General features: G+C 44.0%; 1 protein-coding gene across 2 annotated transcripts in view; it reads right to left on the minus strand.

Moving 5' to 3' along the window:
* SMAD5 (SMAD family member 5) overlaps window positions 1–5,012 on the minus strand; it is a 46,530-nt gene extending 41,518 nt beyond the window's left edge. The window contains exons 1-2 of one of the 2 annotated variants that reach the window (XM_005599129.4): window positions 4,875–4,995; window positions 3,847–4,064 (exon numbers count right to left, since the gene is read on the minus strand). The gene's annotated coding sequence lies outside the window, so the exon portion shown is untranslated. Of the gene's footprint in view, window positions 1–3,846; window positions 4,065–4,874 lie in introns of both variants that reach the window. The other variant, XM_023616889.2, reaches the window with a different exon arrangement.
* Window positions 5,013–20,924: the final 15,912 nt, after the last annotated feature.

Consider the following 20,924-nt stretch of genomic DNA (forward strand, 5'->3'; position numbering starts at 1 on the left):
GGATTTCAAAGCTATTCAGGAGCTGAACTCATGATCCCTGACACTTCTCACAGTATAATCTTCTTGCCCAGTCTCTCTTTGGGCCCACACAAGTCTATACTTTTTTATCTCCCACATCCAGACTTTTGTTTCCCAGTTTTTAATCACGCTTTAAACTTCACCTGCTCCTCTAAGTCCTCTAATTAAGCAGAGTCAGATCTAGATGTATCACTCACCCCCACAGAGCCTGCAAGATTTCCTACATTGCTACCAGATGTGTTTGAGTAAACCTGTATAGGCTTGTAGGCACAGGAATAGACACAGAGCTGGTCAATCTTCATAGTGCTTTCCTTCAAATTACAAAATCGTCAACGGCAGATACGAAATCATTACACATTACAAAATGCGTCTCTGGAGCACAAAGTGCGAATCTGTGTACACGATATTCCAATGCTTTACGAAGATGTTCTCCAGATACCTCACACGCAGCTCAGAGTTCAAGTCGCCTACTTAGAAGAAAAGGGAGCAAATACGGTTCTAGACATCATTCAGCACTAGTCATCATTCATTTAATTTACACCTTCAACTCCAAAGAGTGGAAATGGCTAGTGAGTTAAGCAGGCTCTCACTTAAATGGACAGAATGATGTAAATAAGGGGAAAGAAAACAAAAGACTAGTTTTGAAATATTTCTGCAGTGCCCCTCTTTCTGGGAACACACAAACCAGAATAACTAGATCTCAAGTTGTACAGCCTACCAGATGGGATGCAAGGCAGATCCTAATACATCATGAAAACAAAACTGAACAAAACAAAACTTGCCTTGAAAGCACCAGCCATATTCTGAGATCATAGATAAATCTGAAGAGTCTTAGGACTCCAGTTGTCATGCTCAGAAGAAGGTGGGGAGGTGGCACTATTTTCTTACTATTATTTTCAGTAATAACAAAACAACATATATGGAAATCAAAAGGAAAAATCCAGTTAAAATCTCACAACAGATCAAACCATTTTCAAATTTCCAGTATACCAGTCTGTAAATCACATATACATTATAGGCAGAGACTGGCGTACCAAAGAATTCAAGGGCAAAATCTGTTTACAAAATGTACGACTAGCTTCCAAAAGTGAATTACAATTACAGTATTCCACACACAAACTGTCTAACAAAGCATTTTTTCTTCTAAAATATTATCAAAACCAAGTTAGGAATACAGTAAAAGCAGGAAAAGTCATTGAAACCACCTCTCCACTAGAATGGGGCCCAAACTCTGCCCCTCTAGCTGCCCAAGGCAAAAAAAGTATCAAAACGAAAGCACCCCAAACCAGCTGATTATTTATTAAAAAAATAACTCTGTAATTACTCCATGTTTTCAAAATTGTAAAACAATAAAAACTGTTAGAATATGAAGGTGACCTATGAGATCAGGAAATTAGCTGGTCCTAACAACAATCTAGCTTTTAACAATTCTTCGAAAAATTTTATATCTTAATCTTTCAACTAATAAACACACCTCTCAAATTCAGAGTTCTAGACAATGGCAATGAACTGGATAATCCAGCACTAAAAATTTCAATTACTATTATTCCATATAACCTTGGAAGTAGAAAAACAAGGTGTAAAAAGACATGGTTAGGATTCCTGGAGTCACTCATCGCCTACTTGGTGGGGAAAGCATCCTACCTCTGGGCAGCCTTCTTGGGTCCTACCCTCCCAGGTATTCTTTTCTCTAGAATATCCAGGCTGGTGGAGATCAGAATCATCCCTTAGGCTGCTAATGTCCCTTATAAAAGGAAATCATCTCCAATGTCTTTGACCTTATGAGCAGACTGGCAAGCCCATAAGATATAAGATGCCTGTAACATTGGAAAAAATAAACTATTCTGGCTTCTTCTTTGTGTTTAATATGAAGCACAACAAAAAGACAAAGAACAGAGACCATCTAGAAGTAAAGAGAATGGGGAAGACTGATAAATCAGGAGAATAAAGGCAGCTATATCCTAAAGTGTACTCAAGTCAGCTCTGAAATTCACCCAAATGCGTGGCTCACTGCCTAAACCAACATATACATCTGGTAATAATAAACACTGATAAGTCATAAACAAAAAGGGCTTTCTTAATTCAAAGACTCTACAAACTATTGGTAACATTAAAATTTACATAATACACAATCGAACAAATGTGTAAAAAGGATTTTTTTTAGATAGTATTTCAATTTAAGTTACCAAGAAATAAAAAACTGGTATTTTACTGCCAAGTCTTCAAAACACTAAGCCAGTATCTTTGATTTGACCAAGTTACAAATCTGTTTTCAGTAGAGAAAGAAAACATATTGCCTCTGTTTAAAGCAAAGGACAAAAAAGACCATCACTGCAAATCATAATGTTTGGGTTCATGATGAAAACAGGAAACAGACAGGCTGCCCAGGTATAATTATGGTTATAGTCTAATGCGCCTTCAGGTTCAGCCAAGAATTAAAACCCAGTGAAGAGGGTAAGCAGAATTTACTTGCCTCTACCTTGCTACAGAAGGCAACTTTTAATAATACTCCCAGCAACATGTTACATAACCAATAGTAAACAACAATCTGATTCAAACCTCATTAGTAACAACATTCTGCCAGTCTCCCACTGAAATTAATAGCTGACTTTGCCAGAGGGGCAAGAAAGGCAACACATATCAATCCACCCATTTCTGTGGCGCCTACCACAGTGAACCAGACAGATAATACTACCAAATCTGCACAGAATCTACAAAAACATTTCACTCTTTTCTTCTCCAGTTCACTGCTCTCTTCCTCCTTTTAACTAGACCATATCATACGGATGCATTTAAAATCTAAGAGGAAAGTAGTAAGTTGAGAAGGTTCATCTAATTTTTACTGCCTATTTCAGCTATAATACGAAAGAAACCGAAGCATAAATGACAAATGGACTTTTGTAACAAAGATTAACGGGTAAAGCTTATGCTATAGCAGCTATGGGAAAAAGAAAGGCGCACTGACTGAGGCAGCAGTCACCCAGAGAGGGAAAGAAAGGAGTGTATAGACAATCATGCAAACAATCACAAACAAAAGTTAAATTAAAAAAACCTAAACATAGTATGTACAACTTTTATGAAGATTACATTTTGTTAACTTGTCTCTTATGAGTTGTTTGGTATTCTTGTAACCTCCCAGTTCACCTTAGAGGAAAAAGTTACCAACGAAGGAGTAGAAGAAAGAATATAAAGTAATTTGTTCAGATCTATAAATAATTCCTTACTGACAGAATTTGGAAGACACTAATTTCACAATAATATTCAGATCAATAAATGTGAAACTGTCACATTGTGTCTAGGCATTGTTTTTCCCCACAACAGACACTACCACTCTGGCATCTGCAGAAATTTTAAACTACTTGGAATGTTACTAAATCTAAGGTTTTCAACCTCTCAGCTTTCAAATTAAAATTAAAAACTAACTCACTCTGGGCAATTCAGGTACTCTAAGAAATTTAAGCAAATTAGTTTTTAAAAAAATTGAAAACAATTTTTTAAAACATTAACTCAAGGCCCCTTTCCTCTCAACTTCTGTGAGGCCAAGCCACAACCTCCACTGATCCAGTCTTCCTCGCAAGATACGCACACTTTCGGTAGTGCTAGGCAACAGGCATGATGTGACAAACCCAACCAGACTTCAAAACTTTTTCCACAGAAAGATAAGGTAAACAAGATATACTTAGCACCACACCCATTTAAACGCACAAGCAGCCAGGAATGCTTTTTTTTTTTCCCCCTCCCCTCCTCTCTAGACCTCCAGCTGGTCAGGAAACAATGCCTCTACAATCAAGATAGAGATCTGGCCCACGGTGTTCAGGCATTCCTCACCTCCAGGCTGGCCTACAGCTCCATTCTCCAGTGCCATCAAAACCAGAATTGGAACATTCTGTTAGGAAGCGGGCAAACGTCCAAATACCCGACTATCCTCGCCCCAGTTCTTTTTGCAACCAAAATCTGTTTTGGCTACTGAGCATGCTCCGACTTTAGACAGGCGCCACATGGGAGTTTTCAAAGCTTAGGCTCCAAACTCCACGTAATAGCAGCAGCTGAAAGGGGAAGAGAGGAAAAAGGGCGGGGGAGGGAGAGAGGCCGGAATACGACTTTGAGTACCGATGCTGAAGTGGAGGACCCGGGCAGGGGCAGAATATAAGGCAGGCCAACAGACACTGCTTGGCACTCTCCTTGCAGCAGCGCAGAAGTTTACACGAAGTGGAAGAAATCTCTGCAATGGTGAACACTGGCACGGCAAGGGGCAGAAACCAGGTCAAACGACCGGCTGCGTGCAGCAGCAGGCCACAACTGCCCAGAACGTAATTCCCACCGATAAGCGCGGATCCTTATCTTTGAAACACAAAGCGACGGCGGCACGGATTCATCAAGCCATTGGACAGCTTTGCAGCGCAGCAGACCAGGCTGCTCGGCCGAGCACGGCAATCCGACCGGGGGTGTGTATTGAGGGTGGGGCTTAGATAAGGCAGAACCACCCGCTCCTCGGGACAGAAGCGGAGCCGAGCTCCCCTCGGGGGCGTCCCGAACGCCTCCCTCCGCCGTCCGGGCGGCAACGGCGGCGCTGGGACGAGAGCCAGTCGCGGCCCCGCCTCAGGAAGCCCCCGGCCGTCGGCGAGGCCTCCGCAGCCGGACGGGCCGCACCGTCCCCGCCGCCCGGACCCCGCAGGCCCAGATTCGGCCTACCTCCCGCCCCGCAGGCCCGGGTGGTTTCCGCTCCGCCCGCGGCCGAACGCCCCCGCCTCCGCCCGAGTCCGGCCGCTGGGGCCAGAGGGGGAGCCGCGTCCCCGCAGAGCCCGCTTCCCCCAGTCCAGCTCGCTCGCCCGCCCGCCCCCGGGCCCCACACTCACTCCCGGGCGGCCTGGGCGCGCTCTCCCGGCGCCGTCGCTGCGCTTCCCCTCAGTGCAACTTTATTAGCAGCTCGACCGCGGGACACGCGCACGGCGCCCGCTCGCCCAGGACCCGGATGAGGGAGGGAAGGAGCCGGGGAGGACGCGGCTGGGGTCGGCGCATGCGCGCAGGCGGCCGAGTGACCGCTGCGGGACGGAGGGAAGGTCTGTCTCGCTCTGGCGGCTGAAGGCATCCTCTGCGCTTGGCTCGGCGCCGGCCAACCCGGGCTTCCGATCAGCCGCAGGCTTCTCGCGCAATGGCCGGGCCCGGGAGTGGGGGTCGGCTCGCTCCCACCACCACAGTAGCCACTAGTAGTCTCCACTAACCAAATCAACCCACAGCACAATGAAATAAAACCATTGTCCTCCACACGGACAGTTGGAGATTTTCTCAGTCATAGAAAGTGTAAATAAAAACATCTTCAGATACAACTTTGCTACTTTTATTGGTTTGTAATATAAGTATAAATCTGAGTAAAGAGAGTCCTCTTTCTGTGAAAAAGCTTCAAAACCAGCTTCTCAACATCTTAGAGCTTTTTACTAGATACAGCCCTAAATCCCTCCCATATGGAGATCTTGGAGCCTCTGCTACCCTCCACCCCTCTTGCAGGGCAGGACCTCGGAGTTCTCCGAAGGAGGTCTGCCCCTGTACTGGGAAATCAACCAGGCAGTTGAAGATGCACACACCCTCCTGGATGTTGGGGCCCTGAGGTGCAGAGAGGCCATCCACAGGCTGACATCCCTCCACTCTGTCTCCTGGGACGAGAGCCTAACTCTCTCTTCTTGGTAACTGGAACTCTTAATGCTTTTTCCCTGCACATTCCCCTAAGTGTCAGCATTTCCCAGAATGTGATCGTGGTACCTTCTAGGGCACCCAATTTGGAGAGTGAAGAAAAACATTTAAATAATTCTGTTTTTATTCTAAAGATTCAATACTGGTTTTCCAATAATCCACTATAGGTTTCCTTTTTAAATAAATCAATCTCAGTAAAAGTCAAAATTGAACTCGTTGCTAATCCTCCGTCTCATACCCTAATCCAATCCATCACGAAATTCCATTAACTCTACCTTCAAAATATATCCCAAATCTGACCATTTCTCACTGCCTCTATTGCCACCCCCGTGGCCTGAGCCAGGGTCATCTCACCTGAATCGCAAACGGAAGCTGCGATTTTGCTTCAGGCTCCAGTGGTTTATTTCCACAGTGAAGAAACATAGGAAACGTTGCAGACATCTCTACGTTAAGCGTGGTGGTCTCAAACGTGGACAGAGGCCTGCTGAGGGAGTGTAGTGGGTCATGGTGGAGAACCTGACGACCTGCTCTGATCAAAGAGGGCAGCTGGTGTTCCCCTGCAGCCAACTGTCACCATGGGGAAATGTGGGAATAAGGAGCCAGTGTTGGCAGATCTTCTGATTTTTCAAAAACAACTGGAAATCTGGATTTTAGTGCAGAAATCTCAGTTTTATGTTTAGCAACTTCTTTCATTCTTTCTTTTTCTCTTTCTTAGACATTCAGGACACCAACCCTGTACCAGCCAAGTAAAACAAACCCATGGTCCCAATTTAGCCTGTTGGCCATCAGTTTGCAATCTCAGGTCCACATCTTAAACCTCTTAACTACATCATAAACTTTGTGAAAGTAAAGTCTGTGTACTTTAACTCTTTGTCACACTCACTGCTTATTTGTTGTTAATTCAGAAGTTTCCAGCCCTTGGAAGGCACATATTTCTGGAATCTGCGTGGGTTTACAACTCCCAGAAGTGCCTATAACCCTGCCTTGGAGGATGGCTTTTTTTCAAGAACTAATATTTTCAGAGTGCTTTTTAAACGTTATAAGACATAACAATTTGGTTTAAATATTTTGTACCCTAGAGCCTCTCCTCACTTCAGATAGCTAGGAAAATCCTTCCCAAAACAAACAGTTTGCTGTCTTTCAGTCACTGCACGTATGTAAGGAACAATTCGTGATTACAGGATTCGTTTTAACAATCATATTTGTAATCTCAAAGCCAATAGTTCTGCTTGCTAACTATGTGTCTGCACACTGATCAAATCAACCAGAGACTCCAACCTTTCCAAGTTGCTATACGGGCTCAGCTCAGGTCTTAAGTTGGAAGAGATGATAAGACAGAAGGGAGGAATGGAAACTTTAAGAGCACAGCAGATGCCTGCCAAAGACTGAGAAATTACCCAGACCTCCAAGGGTATGGAAAAATCAGACAGATCACTAAATATCTATATAGCCGAAAGGTTATCAAACAGCAAATGTACAGGCCTGCCAGAGCTATAGGAATGGAGTAAGAAAGTCCCTGTTTTTGGCAATCAAATGGGATCTACAAACAGATGTGGAACAGGATGATCTGAACAGATAGATACAGTCTGTAGGGCATCAAAATAGACAAACTGTTTTTTCAGCTTAGCCTTCCCCTGATCAAGAAGCTCAGACAGAAGCAGCTTCAATACTCAATTTTACCTTACTTGTAGAAAAACCTATTTCTGGATCATTTAGGCCAGTGCTTCTCAATCAAGGGTGACTGTGCCCCCAGGGAACATTTGACAATATGTGAAAACAATCTTGCTTGTCACATATAGGAAGTCAGTGGAGTGACGTCTACTGGGCAGAGGTCAGGGATGCTGCTAAGCATTCTACAATACACAGGACAGCTTCCTTCTACCAAGAGTATCCAGCCCAGAATGTCAATAGTGCTGAGACTGAGAAACCCTGATTTAAGCTCAGAATAGTTTTTCTTTAATTGGGTCAATGTTTGGGGAGAAAATGGGCCTTTTCTTTGAATTTTTCCAATAATTGTTTTCCTTATTTATTTGGTGTACAGAACCAGCCTAAATGTTTAGTCCATGACCTACTCCCTCCTTGACTTTCCCAGATCCAAAAAGGCGGTAACTTTCAGGAGAGGTGAGACCATATACAGAACAAGAAGATCTGAAATAATTAACTCAGTCTTCTCATATTTTTAAAGTTTTATTTTTAAATATAGGATAATTGAGGCAAATTGTTTTTGTTTTCAATATATTTAATAAATATCTCACTTCTACCCTTTGCTGTAGCCCAGAAGATTCTCCCTAAATGACCAGGGCACACCTAGTGGAATTGAAGGAATATGGTGATGTTTAGAGGAGTCGGCTGGCCTAGAAGGATCAGTGAATGACATCACAGAGATCCATGTAGGGTCCCGGTAGCTATCTCAAAGACTTCTCTCTGCCTCAGATAGTCATGGCAAGTGGACACGAGAGGAAGAAATGTCTAAGTTTGTGTGACTCCTCCAGACAGTGTCCGGGAAACAGTCAAGCTGCCTTTCCAAGTTCTAAAAGTTCTATGTGTGTTCTTCAATTGACAAACTAGTCCCACCCCCAATCCTTAATACTGGAAACAGTACAGGAGGCAGAGCTGAACTGAGAAAAGTTCTGAGAAGTCCCAAAGAAATGATGTGCAAGGACATATCCCATGGGCCAAGAGTGAAGAAAATCATCATGTTACAATTTTCAGAAGAAACTTCATGTTATTTTTTAGTAGAATGAGCCAAGACTCTGTACCTACCAGAGAGTACACTAAACTGATTTTATCCAATATTTGAAAGGGTATTTTTGCAGCAAAGTTTGAGTGTTCTGGTGTGAAATGCTTCCTTAATAATCCAAAGACCCTCTATTTTCACAACTCAGAAGTTGAAAATCGTAATGTATTGAAAAAAGGAAAAGTAAAATGAAAGAATGACAGCAGCCTCCACTGGAAGCACAGTAATCTCGTGGCCACCAACTCCTCAAAGCTTCAGGGATGGACATCAGAGACTCCATGAGCCCCCTGGAATGAATATGCCCATTTTCATGTATAAACCTATGTACAGCTCATCAGATTCTCAAAAGGTTTCCTGACCTCCAAATGTTCACAGACGCTTAAAGCAGTGGTTACTTTACATGTGGTATAAATTTAATGTGTCCATTTTAAGTTATCTTTTCTTCTCTTCACTTTTTCAGAGCAACGTAATTGGGAGATTCCTCTCCAGGGAAGGCTGCTTGATGTACAGTGTAGGAACTGGCTTGCCTGCCTCCAGCCATCTGCTACATTAAAGAAGGCCTCGTATGGCTGGAATCCAAAACACAAAATTAAAAGCGTTGCTTGCACCCAGAGTAGTAAAACAAAGAGGCTTTCTAAAGCAGGGCTTGAAGGGAACACTCATTTCTTCCTGACTTCAACAGCATCTGTTCCTCCTGACGGCAAACACCCTCCGAGTTAACTCAACTGACCTCCACGGTTCTACATTCTCAGTTTTCATCCTCAGAGACGTAGTCTCAGATGAGCCAAACCACATGTGCACTCAGCCACAAATCCAGAGCAGCAGGTGAAAATCTGGGAGCATTATGGAACTGGGGAGAGGGGAAGGAGACAGAAACTTCTCCTTCTCTAGGATGCCCTTCAACTGGATAAAATCTTAGCCATGAGGACTCTGAAGCCAGACTTCCTGACTTGAGCACAGCATGTTTCGCTTACTACCTGTGTGACCTGGCACAAGTTTCTTAACCAATCTGTGCCTCAGTCTCCTCATCTATAAAATGGGCATAACAGTAGTATCAACTTAATAAAATTATCATGAGGATTAAATGAATAGAGACTTGTTAGGCACTTAGAACAGTGCCTGGCACATAGTAAGTGATACATAAACGTTTGTTTTAAAAGCATGCATTTTCTCCTGATACACGAGCAACTTCTAAAACATTCTTAGCAAATTCATTTGCTATGTAAGAGATGTATTCATTTTACCAAACAGTAGACTCTCTTCTCTTCTTACTTTAATAGGTGATCTCATTCACTTTCAGGTGTCTGGTCCTATCTATTGTAGACAATTCTCAGATTGCTGTTTCCATCTTGGACTTGGCTAATGAACTCCAGGCTCTTAAACTACCCTTTTCACGTCTCTACTAGACTGCAGTAGTTAAGGATTTTGTCTGCCTGCCATACTCTCCAATCCCTTTCTCCTGCTTCCTTTGTGGTACCATTCCCTTTCTATTTTAACCACAGTACCAGCCACCTCACCCCAGAGATGGATGCATAACCCAGGAGGGTTATCATAGTTCCCCACTGGCCAGGCCACCTTGGCTGGTTCATAGATGTGCATATGACCCACGTAAGGGAACAAGTATCATCTCTTAGATTGACGTTGAGAGAGAGAGTCCTCCTTATTGTCATTGCTAAGCTAAGGGTGACTCTGAGGCTGCCAGGGGCCATCTTGCCACCACGTAGAGGAAGTTTGCTTGGAAATGAAGCCAAAAGAGAGAAGCAGAGCTGAGAAACAGAGGGGAAGACAAAGCCTTGACAAAATGCCTTGGTGGGGCTGTGCATGAAGCTCTGAAGATCCTCCTTAGATTTCCCAATTACATTAGCCTAGACATTGTATTTTTGTTTAAGCTAGTTGTGCTTCTACCACTTGTTACATCTGCCCTTGGCCATCTAACTGGACTTATCAGGTCCAAATCTGAACCCTTGGTGTTTGTCACTCTCCCTCCCCAACCTGGTCCTTTTCCAATCTTCCCCATATCAATAAAAGGCAGCTCCATCCACATAGTCCCCCATACCTGGCAGTCATCTGTGGTGGACTGGATTATTGTCCTGAATTTTCACTCCCTCCTTGTTGTGGAATTATACACCCATACCCTTTGCCATGTGGCTTTGCACTACTTTTCCCTAGAAAAGCGAAGTATACGTCTTTGCCCCTTTGATGTTGTCTTTGGCCACGTTGACTTTGGCCAGTAGACATGACATGAACATAATCTTTAGATGTGTTTGAGGGTTTGACTTGATCTTTTGTGCTTTTGCCATTTACCATTAGAATAGACCTCAGGTAGCCATTGGTCCAAGGAGGAAGAAAATACACATAAAGCAGAACTCCACAGTCTGGAGCCCAGCTTAGCAGAACTGCAGCCTAAAGCTCAGCTACTTAAGCTGATTCACAGACCCATAAGTGGGAAAAATTAATGTTTGTTGTGGTACACCACCGAGATTCTGGGGTTGTTTGTTACGCAGCAATAGCCAACTAAAACATTCTTCATTATCCCTATTTCTCATCCTCATTTATTTATGCTTTTATTAATTCCCTCATTCAGTAATGTGACAGATATTTATTAAACACCTGCTATGTATCAAGCATGTTTTGGGCACCAGGGAAAAGTCACTAAACAAAACAGACAAAAATTCCAGCCCTAATAGAGTAAACAGATAATTTTTAAAAATATGAAAATAAGTAAAATGTAGCATGTCACGTGGTAATAAGTGCTTGGTAGAAAATAAAACCATGAGCGGGAGTTGGGAGAGAGAGTGCTGAGATGAGGGGGAGCAATGGCTGCTGTTTCAGTGGTGTAGTCAGGGTTAAATTGGGTTCCCCTTCCCCTTCCAACCCAGTTTCAAGTCTTATCAGTTATTAAATCTATCCGCTTCTCTCCATGTCTACTATCTACAGACAGTCAGGTCCAGGTACTCATCCGAGTCACTGTCATTTCTCACCTGGACTGACAATCCTCAGCTTCCACTCAGCCACCAATCTCTTGATCACTCAAAAGCTATTACATTGAAAACTTATTGAAACAGCGTATTTTAAACGTAAATAAGATTATGATCACTTGTGAATTAAAACTCTTCAAGGTCTTCTCATTGCATTTAGGATAAAATCCAAACTCTCTCCCACAGCCTCGCCCTGATTGATATAGCCCCCGACTTCGCCAACATGCACCTTAGCCACACTGGCCTTCTATTTGTCCTCATGTGCTGCTACCAGCTCTTCTCCAACTTTGGGCTTTTTGCACATGGTCCCCTCTTCTTGTTCTCACTCTCCGCCTTAGTAACTTGTGAAATGCTTTGCCTCCCACTCCTCACTGCCTCACTGCTTCTCATCAACCTTGAGTCTCAGGTTACAGGCCACTATCTTACAAAAGCTTTCCCTGGCCACCTCCACTCCACCCACCCCTCCATCCCAGCTAGATTGGGTCTCCCCATTATATACTTCCAAAGCATGCAGCTCTTTCCCTCTTGGGGCTCACTTCTCACACGTCATGACTTGATCAAAGTCTATCTTCCCTGCTGGAATTAAACTCCTCTTCACAACTGAACTCTCAATACTTGGATCAGGGCTTGGAGTGCTGTCAGCTCTCAATAAAGTGTCATTGAAATTTCTGCTTCAATTTTGTTTTATGTTTGCTCCTAGTAAAATCACTTTGTTTTCATTTAATTTTTTAAAATGTCCTAATCAAATTTTAATATGTAATAGAGTGTCATTCTCCCCACCTCCCAAGCAGAAACTCTGTTCTTAGATTTAGCATTCATTCTTTCACTTATCCATTCAACTGATGTATTAATGTAGTCCCTACTGTGTGCCTGGCACTGTGCCAAGTACTGGGACTACAAAGGTGAGTGCTGCGTTCTCTGCCCTGGGGAAGCTCACAGTCTCCTGGGGGATGTTTGGATGTCTTCTGTCTTCAAGATCCTTGAACACTTGAAGAGGAGTCAGAAACTATAAAATCAAAATCTGCCGTTTCAGAACAGGGAGCCCAAGCATTCACAGGGGAAGAGACTCTTCATACCTTTCAGGAGCCCCTTGTTTTATAAAAACTCCTGCATATAACAGACCATTTAACCATGAAAGTGCAAAACGAAGACCCGATTCTGATATGGAATTTTTAGCATTAGAGGACTGAACTATTGAATGTGACCATTTGAAAGGGTGTTGGAGGCATAGCTTCAGCCCTCTAAACTACATCTCCTGAAATGTGTCACTGCTAAGCATGGATTTAAAAAAAATAACTTTATAGTTTTTATAAAAATCTTGCATGTTTATTGGAAAAATTCAGATTATAGAGAGAAAGCAAAAATAAGGGTAAAAAATATTTGAAATCACACGAACAGAAATGTCCACAGTTAATAAGTTGACGTAATATCTTGCCAGGCATCTCTCCATGCATATCATAATAATAGCTAATGTTGATCAAACACATACTTTATGCTAAGTACAGAACAATGTGCTTTATATATTTTATTAAACGCCGCGGTAAACTCACAAAGTAGTTACTATTACTAACATTATCATCCCCCTTTTTCTAAATGAAGAAACTAAGGCACAAGCCATTAAGGAACTAGCTATCGTGAATGTGCATATTTCCACAGCCTGCTGGGGTTACAACTCCCAGAACTGTTTCTAACTTTGCCTTGGAGACTGTCTTTTTTTAAGAACTAGTGTTTTCAAAATGCTTTGCTAATCATTGAAATACATAACAGAATTTGGTTGAAATATTTTGTACTCTAGGCCCCATTCCTCGGTCTTTGCATTCAGCAAAATCTTGGATTCTCTGCTTTCCACAGCCCAGTCCCTTCCAGCTTCTCTCCATCATTGCCCTATACTACCCTCCTTTCCTTTGTCATTAAATTGGTCTCTTGGCTGTCCCCACTACTCCCAACACACCCCCATCAACACACCTTTGCTTTCACAGTAACTTCTGTAGGAAATGTCCCCTCCTGCAGCCAGCCCTATCTTTCCTTCTGAGGTCAACTTAAATTCCTCCTTCACGAGACCTACCTGGTCCTCAAGGATCTTCTCTTGATGCATGGCATTACGGGAGATGCACAAGAAGGAAAAGAGATATGCAGTGTAGAGATGGTGAGAGGCGAGGAGTTTCACAGCCATCTAGCAGATAAGGAAATGGAGGCTCAGAGAAGTGAAGTCAATTCCTGAGTTTATACAGATAGTAATGGAACTAGAATTCAAATCCAGGTGAGTCTGATGCCCAAACTCCTTCTCTAATCACTACACAATACTGCCTGCTCTCTTGACTCACTCTCATCGAGACATTCTAAACTTCTGCACCCCAGCAAATGGTTCTTGTGAATCCTATGATAGTAGTCAGAGAACAATGATACTCTGTGAACTGAGCTGGAAAAACCATAGATTGCTAAGTAAGAGAATGAATGAGTGAATAAATAAATGTGTCAGTGAACACAACTGCAATTTCTAAACTAAATTTGTGTCATTTGGTGATGGTGAAGTCACACAGAGCAAGTTGGCCATAAAACTTTATATTTATTCTAACAGTCAGGTAAGGGCCCTGAGCAAGCTCAAAAGGCCATGAGTGAATGGAGTTACTGTTCTGACATGTTTATCTTGAAGTGTAGTGAAACCTATTAATTCTATTTGTATAATGACTAATGCCTCTGTGGATGTATCATTTACAATATGGTGGCACTACTAATGTGCCACATTAAAGGTGATTTGAACTGATGAATCAAATCAGTTAAGCTCCTCTAAGTCAACTCTGGCTACCCAAGTCACACGGTGTAATGTTTCCATTGCAGCCAGGAACCATGCTGAGCAGTCCAGGAGTGTTGATCCCATCTGTGTTGCTTCCACAAACCTGTTTTTGTAAGAGCACTATCACACTCTGTACTAAAAACCAGAGTTTAAACGTTTTAAAAGTAAAGTAAGAAGTCAACAAAGTCGCCTGCCTTCAGTTTGTCACAGATGGGGTAGTAGGAGGCCCCTGCCAGGTCATTCTGCCAGAAATGAGATGGCTGAGGTCCAATGTGGTCCTGACTATGATATCTCTTGGATCTGAGCAGAAACCATCTGGAGACTGCTTCTGGTTTTCAGGACCACAGGAAAGAAGCCTATTTCTCATATAGGTTAAAATATTTATTTTACGTATTTATGATTGCTGGATGAGTTTCTATTATAGGTTAGGCACTATAATGGTAAGGAAATTGTCCCCTACATGCTTCTATTTATTCATGAAAAATAGGGATATTCAAAGATAAAAATAACAGTGGAAAAGATCACCTACTTTTCTCCTTGAAGCTCTCTCCCTATCTCTTCCTTCAGTCAGTTCTCTGTTCTGATCTCTGGCTTCACGATTGAAACCTCCTTTCTGATTCATTTCCTCATTCAACAAACAGTTGTGGAGTGCTTGCTATGTGCCAGGCCTTGGGCTAGACACCGGGAATGCCTTAGAGCACAAAAACAGGCAGCGCCTCTGCTCACATGGAAGGCAATCAAGACAGACATAAATCGCTCCATCTCTAGTCTGCCCAACTAAGATGATACCCAAATACCCCCTTTATTCTTTTGATCAGCATTGGCTGAGCTAAACTTCTTAAACTGCAAAAATTTTTTTCTGCTTCTACTCATCTCATCATCACATGCCTGGAATTCATTTTTCAGGTCTATAACCAACCTCACAGAAATAGATTTACTCATGTCTTGCTTGCCCTTGTTGTTTTTGCAACATTGACATAGCTGCAAACAAACTGGAATAACTAGAGGCACCCAGATACCCAAGCACCCACACCTGCATTGACTCCCAAAGGATTTAGCACCTGGGGTGCTGGTGATTACTACTGACTCCCAAATGGGCCGTGTCTTCACTTAGCTGTGACGTTTCACCTTAAGGACCCCAAGAGTTCTGGAACTACTAGGGTACCATGAGCAATTTCATCAGCAGGCTATGCCCCACAGCTACGTGAGCATATCAGGAAAATAGACACTAGACCCAGATTTTTGTACTGGGTAGTTTCTAGCTGCTACATCTAGAGACTCTTCACAGCCTTAGGAAGAACCAAAGAGGTCCATTTTTTTTTCTACACAACACGCAATCAGGAAAAACAGACAAAGGGAAACCCATTCCTCATCCTCACACTTGGATTGTTCTCACTCCTCCAGATTGAAAGGAAGGGATGGACGTGAGTTACCAGGAGTAAAGGAGGCCCACTGCAAGGCAATCCAGCAGCGCAGTGTGGCAAGGAATGCGGTTTCCTCAGCTGTGAAGTCACTCTGGTCCCAGGGCTACTGAAGCTGGATTGTCCATCAGGCTTCTAGAACAATAGCTCAGGGCGTGGTTGGGGTTCAGCCAGCCCTAGAGTGACCCTCCTTCTCTTTTTTTGCTTTCCCAGAATTCCTGGTAGTTAGACTTCTCAAATCTAAAACTCCCAAGTTTGTCACCACCCAAAATGAATTCTACTGAATAGAATTCCATGCCAAGCCTCCTCAAAAAGGATTGACTTCTCGCACGTCCAGCTCATTTGCAATTTGGCAGGGACATCAGTCCTGCTCTAGGCGGTTGTGGCCAGAGATGTAGGGCTGCTTACACTCAGGCCACGTGGCACGAGTCAAAACCACTTCTCCAGGAATGAAGTGGCTCAGGTTGCTTTCCTAACAAGGTTGTCGTGGGCATGGCAGAGACCCTGGGCTTCCTGGACTCCACTACTGCCAGCCCATCACGCAAAGCGAGGGCCAGGGGATCTGCTTGGTAGGGACAGCTTCCTCCATCCAAGGCATTCATTGATTCATTTATCCATCCAAGCATTCGTCATACTTTTACTGATAGCCTACTATGCAACAGGCTTTCTGACAGATGCCAGACACAGTGGTATGCAAAAGTAGACCAGTCCCTGCCCACACAGACTGTATAACCTAGCAGGAGAGACAGGTCTTAATCAAATAACCACATTTTAGAAAAAAGAAAATGGGTCAGTGAGCACACAGGACCACAGGGCAGGGAGGGTTGCTCTGACAAAGAGGTGCTTGAGCTGAGATCTGATGGATGAACAGGAGTTAGTTAAGTGAGGACCAAGTTTGGGTGGGGACGAGGGCGGGGAAAGCCTTCTAGGCAGAGGAGGAAATACTATGTACAAAGACCCCAGGGACAGGGGAGCATGGTGGTAACAATGAGAAACTGAGAGAAGACCATTGTTGGACAGAGAAAACAAGTGGGGTGGGCCTGGAGAGGTGGGCCGGACAACCCAGGGCTTTGTAGGCCATGGCGGGTGTTTGGGCGTTATCCTAACTATGCATCACATGTCAGAGCTTGGCCTTAGGCAGTTGTCTTCCCAGTAAGGAGGAACACTGGTGGCATCAGAGAAGAGATAGGGGTGCCGAGGGGAAGGAGGTAGGAAATCGGGTTATTCAAAGGACCAGCTCTCTACCAGCATTACAGGAGCACTATCATTATCTCACCTGTGACTTCTATCCAAGGTCAACCCAGGACCAGTCAGCCACCCCAGACCCACCCCAGCTGGCACTCCCAGGGCCTTGTACCACTTTCCAGTTGTGCTATGGCCCCTGTTGTTACTGTGAAGAGTTGTTACTGTGGGGGAGGGCCTCACCCACCTCCCTACCTGCTTATGGAAAGGGTAGGAGTAAGATGGAATATCAGAGGAGCGGGGAAGCTACGTCTGAGGCAAACAGGACTCAAGGAAGACTGAGCCCCACATACTACTTTCATCCTTCTAGGAGGTGTTAAATTTTGCTTTCTCCTAGGGTGGGGGCCAAGGGGGAGTCTTCCATGACTCCTAGATGACAAGACATTCAGGACCACCTGTGGGAAGACTCATCACCTCTGGACTTACTTCTGTGATGTAGGGAAAGGGTAGGGACACATCTGTCCAATTCTTTGCTGTGGTGTCTGGTACATAGTGGTGCACGGCAGACCCACAGTAAATGTTTAATAATTGAATTCTAACGCAAAACATACAAAAGGCAATTTTGTTTTTCTCTTATTACTTTGAGGGAAAAATCGATGAGGAACACCCTATATTAACATGGAAAATAATTCCCTTTCTTGTCTTCCAAGTCAGGGCAGGGTGAGTTCATCATAAGCGGTTTTTAGGGGTTTTTTTAAGTTAATTTTTATTAAGTTTATGATAATTTACAATCTCGTGAAATTTCAGTTGTACATTACTGTTTGTCAGTCGTGTTGTAGGTGCACCCCCTTCACCCTTTGTGCCCACTCCCCAACCCACCTTTCCCCTGGTAGCCACTAATCTGTTCTCTTTGTCCACATGTTTAAATTCCTCAAATGAGTGGAGTCATACAGAGATTGTTCTTCTCTATCTGGCTTATTTCACTTAACATAATTCCCTCAAGGTCCATCCATGTTGTTGTGAATGGGATGGTTTTATTCTTTTTTATGGCTGAGTAGTATTCCACTGTATATATACACCACATCTTTTTTATCCAATCATCAGTTGATGGGCACTTAGGTTGCTTCCACATCTTGGCTATTGTAAATAATGCTGCAATGAACAAAGGGGTGCATGGGACTTTTGGAATTGCTGATTTCAAGCTCTTTGGATAGATACCCAGTAGTGGGATGGCTGGGTCAAATGGTATTTCTATTTTTAATTTTTCAAGAAATCTCCATACTCTTTTCCATAGTGGCTTCACCAGTTTGCATTCCCACCAGCAGTGTATGAGGGTTCCTTTTACTTCACAATCTCTCCAACATTTGTTACTTTTTGTTTTGGTTATTTTTGCCATTCTAATGGGTGTAAGGTGATATCTTAGTGTAGTTTTGATTTGCGTTTCCCTGATGATCAGTGATGATGAACATCTTTTTGTGTGCCTATTGACCATCCGTATATCTTCCTTGGAGAAATATCTGTTCATGTCTCCTGCCCATTTTTTGATCGGGTTGTTTGATTTTTTGTTGTTGAGTTGTGTGAGTTCTTTATATATTACGAAGATTAACCCTTTGTTGGATATATGACTTGCGAATATTTTTTCCCAGTTAGTGGTTTGTTTTTTTGTTTCAATCCTGTTTTCTCTTGCCTTGAAGAAGCTCTTTAGTCTGATGAAGTCCCATTTGTTTATTCTTTCTATTGTTTCCCTTATCTGAGAAGACATGGTGTCCAAAAAGATCCTTTTAATACTGATGTCAAAGAGTGTACTGCCTATATTTTCTTCTAGAAGCTTTATGGTTTCAGGTCATCGTAAATGTTTTAAATGAGCAGAGAAGTCTTGGACTAAACCAGGTCTCCCGCAAACCTTGCTTACATTCTAAGCCATTGATTTTTTGGTTGGTTTGTTTTAATTGTGGAGACTTCATTTATTTGCCCAAGTCAGTGTTGCAGCACAGGTTGGAGCCCAGACAAGTTTTCAAGGTGGTGACGGGTCGCTTGGCCCTTATGTGTGTGTGGGCACATGTGTATGTAGGATGCCCTTTCCTCTCGATGGACCCACGTAAGCCCTGGGTCTGGCTGGCCATTCAGGAGTCAGCAGATTAGTTCAAACCTGTAAGGTGAATTCTATAGCCTTTGGCCTTATGAAAGCGCTGGAAATAGCACTTCACTCCCTCTGGACCTGGAGAAAGATTCTTGCTCAGGAGCCCCAAGTTAAATAACAGTAGAAAGGAAGGGCTCCTATGTGATGACACTGTCCCCAAGAGAGAAAAAGAAAAGTGCTCCTTCACTTGCTCTTGCCCTGCAGCCAGGACCTGGGGACTGGGCCCAGGATGAGGCCAGGTTTTCCTCGCCCTCTGTGGCCTGGGGAAGGGGACTCAGGTGCCCTGCCTGCCAAATGGCTTCCAGCTTCCCTGGAAGTCCCGGCACTCTCCTGACTCTCTGCAGGGGGTCCCTGTGCTGTACGCAGAGCTTCGGGCACTTTTGCACATGTAAAATTTTCTGGTGAGAGGACCCTTCACCCATTCTAAGGGTTTGTAATCTCCAAGAAGCTAAGAACCTCTTATCCTTATAAAGGGAATTCTTCATATTTTATTTCATCTTCCAGAAACCCAGATGACCATGGCCTCATTCTGGTCTGATCATCTCAGTGCCCCCACAAGGAGAGCAGGTACACAGTGGCCCACTGAATCCGTGAAGGAAGGTGACAGACTAGGAAACCCTGTCGGGTTGGAAGCTACTCTTCCCAGGAGGTATTTGCTCCTTTGATGCAGAATTCACGGTGAGGTGCTTTCGACCCTCAGCCCAGGCCTTCTGCCTGCGGCTCTCCTCAGGTCAAACAGCCCCAGGATTCTAGTTCCAAGAGGCCATCTTCAGATACCCACAGCGCCCTTCCTTGCCCCAAGTGGCACTTTGGATCTTGGTTCTGATGGGAGCTTGGCCACCAAGAAAGACATGGAGAGAAAGGGGGCAGAGCGTGGGGGGTAGGGGAGGGCCCAGGAGTCTTGAGAGAGTCCTTCCTGTTCCCCTCCCATTACTCACAGCCTCCAGCCTTGGGGAATCTGGTCAGAGGGGCCTTTGAGTTTGAGCTCAGACAAAGAAAACAAAATGGTGGAGTGAAGCATCAGGCCAGGAAGGAGAACTGTGTGAGGGGATGAGAGGCTTGGGATTCATGAGATGAATGTGAGGAGGGCTCTGCATGGCTGAGAGGAGGCTGGAGGTCGGGTGCAGGCGCTATCAGGAAGTGGGTATTCTGAGTCAACCAGAGGGAAAGGAGCCAGGGTGTGCAAGGGTGAGGGGAAGCCTGGGTTATCTGGCGGCGAGAGGTCTCGAGGCTTTGAGTTGAGAGTTCTTTAGGTTCAAGAGGGAAAGGGTCTGGGAGTCTGACTCCGTGGGCAATAGCCTGGGTTTCCTGAGGAAGGAAGAAGGCCCAGGAGTCCGGACAAGGAGTGTGCAGTATTGAACCAGACAGTCTGGCATTTTAGATTCCTGTCCAGTAAAAAGGACAAAGATTAAAACTAGGCAGTCACGTGTACATTTTTCTTATGTTCATTTCAGATATTCTTCATCTTTATTTCTCATAGTTTCTTAATTAGCAGGCACTTGAGTGAATTCAACTCTTAGTTTCTCTCTCAGCAAAGGATTAACTAGTTTAGTAAAGAGAGAGATCCAGCCCTGTGAGGAATCTTTTGGTCTTGACAAGTTTACCCTCTGCCTGTTTCCGGGTAAGATTCAGATGCTGTGTGTGTGTGTGTGTGTGTGTGTGTGTGTGTGTGTGTCCATGCATGTGAGCTGGGGGTAGTGGTGGTGGTAGTCATGTGCATCTCCATAAAAATCATTTCTTTTCTCTTCCTCATGGCCCCCTTCTCATTCCTGTGCACTTCTCTCCATCTTCCCTACTGTCCCCCTGTTCATAGCACCATCCTCTGTCTGGGGGTCTACAAGAGCGTTCACTCCCCAACCCCCTCCACCCTTGTCCACTCCTACTCACCTCTCAGATCTCAGCACCACTTCCTCAAGACAGCCCTTCCTGACCCCCAGTCTAGAGCAGTTCCTTCATCCTAGGTTCC

This window comes from Equus caballus, chromosome 14, assembly GCF_041296265.1.
Source record: "Equus caballus isolate H_3958 breed thoroughbred chromosome 14, TB-T2T, whole genome shotgun sequence".
Lineage (NCBI taxonomy): Eukaryota > Metazoa > Chordata > Mammalia > Perissodactyla > Equidae > Equus > Equus caballus.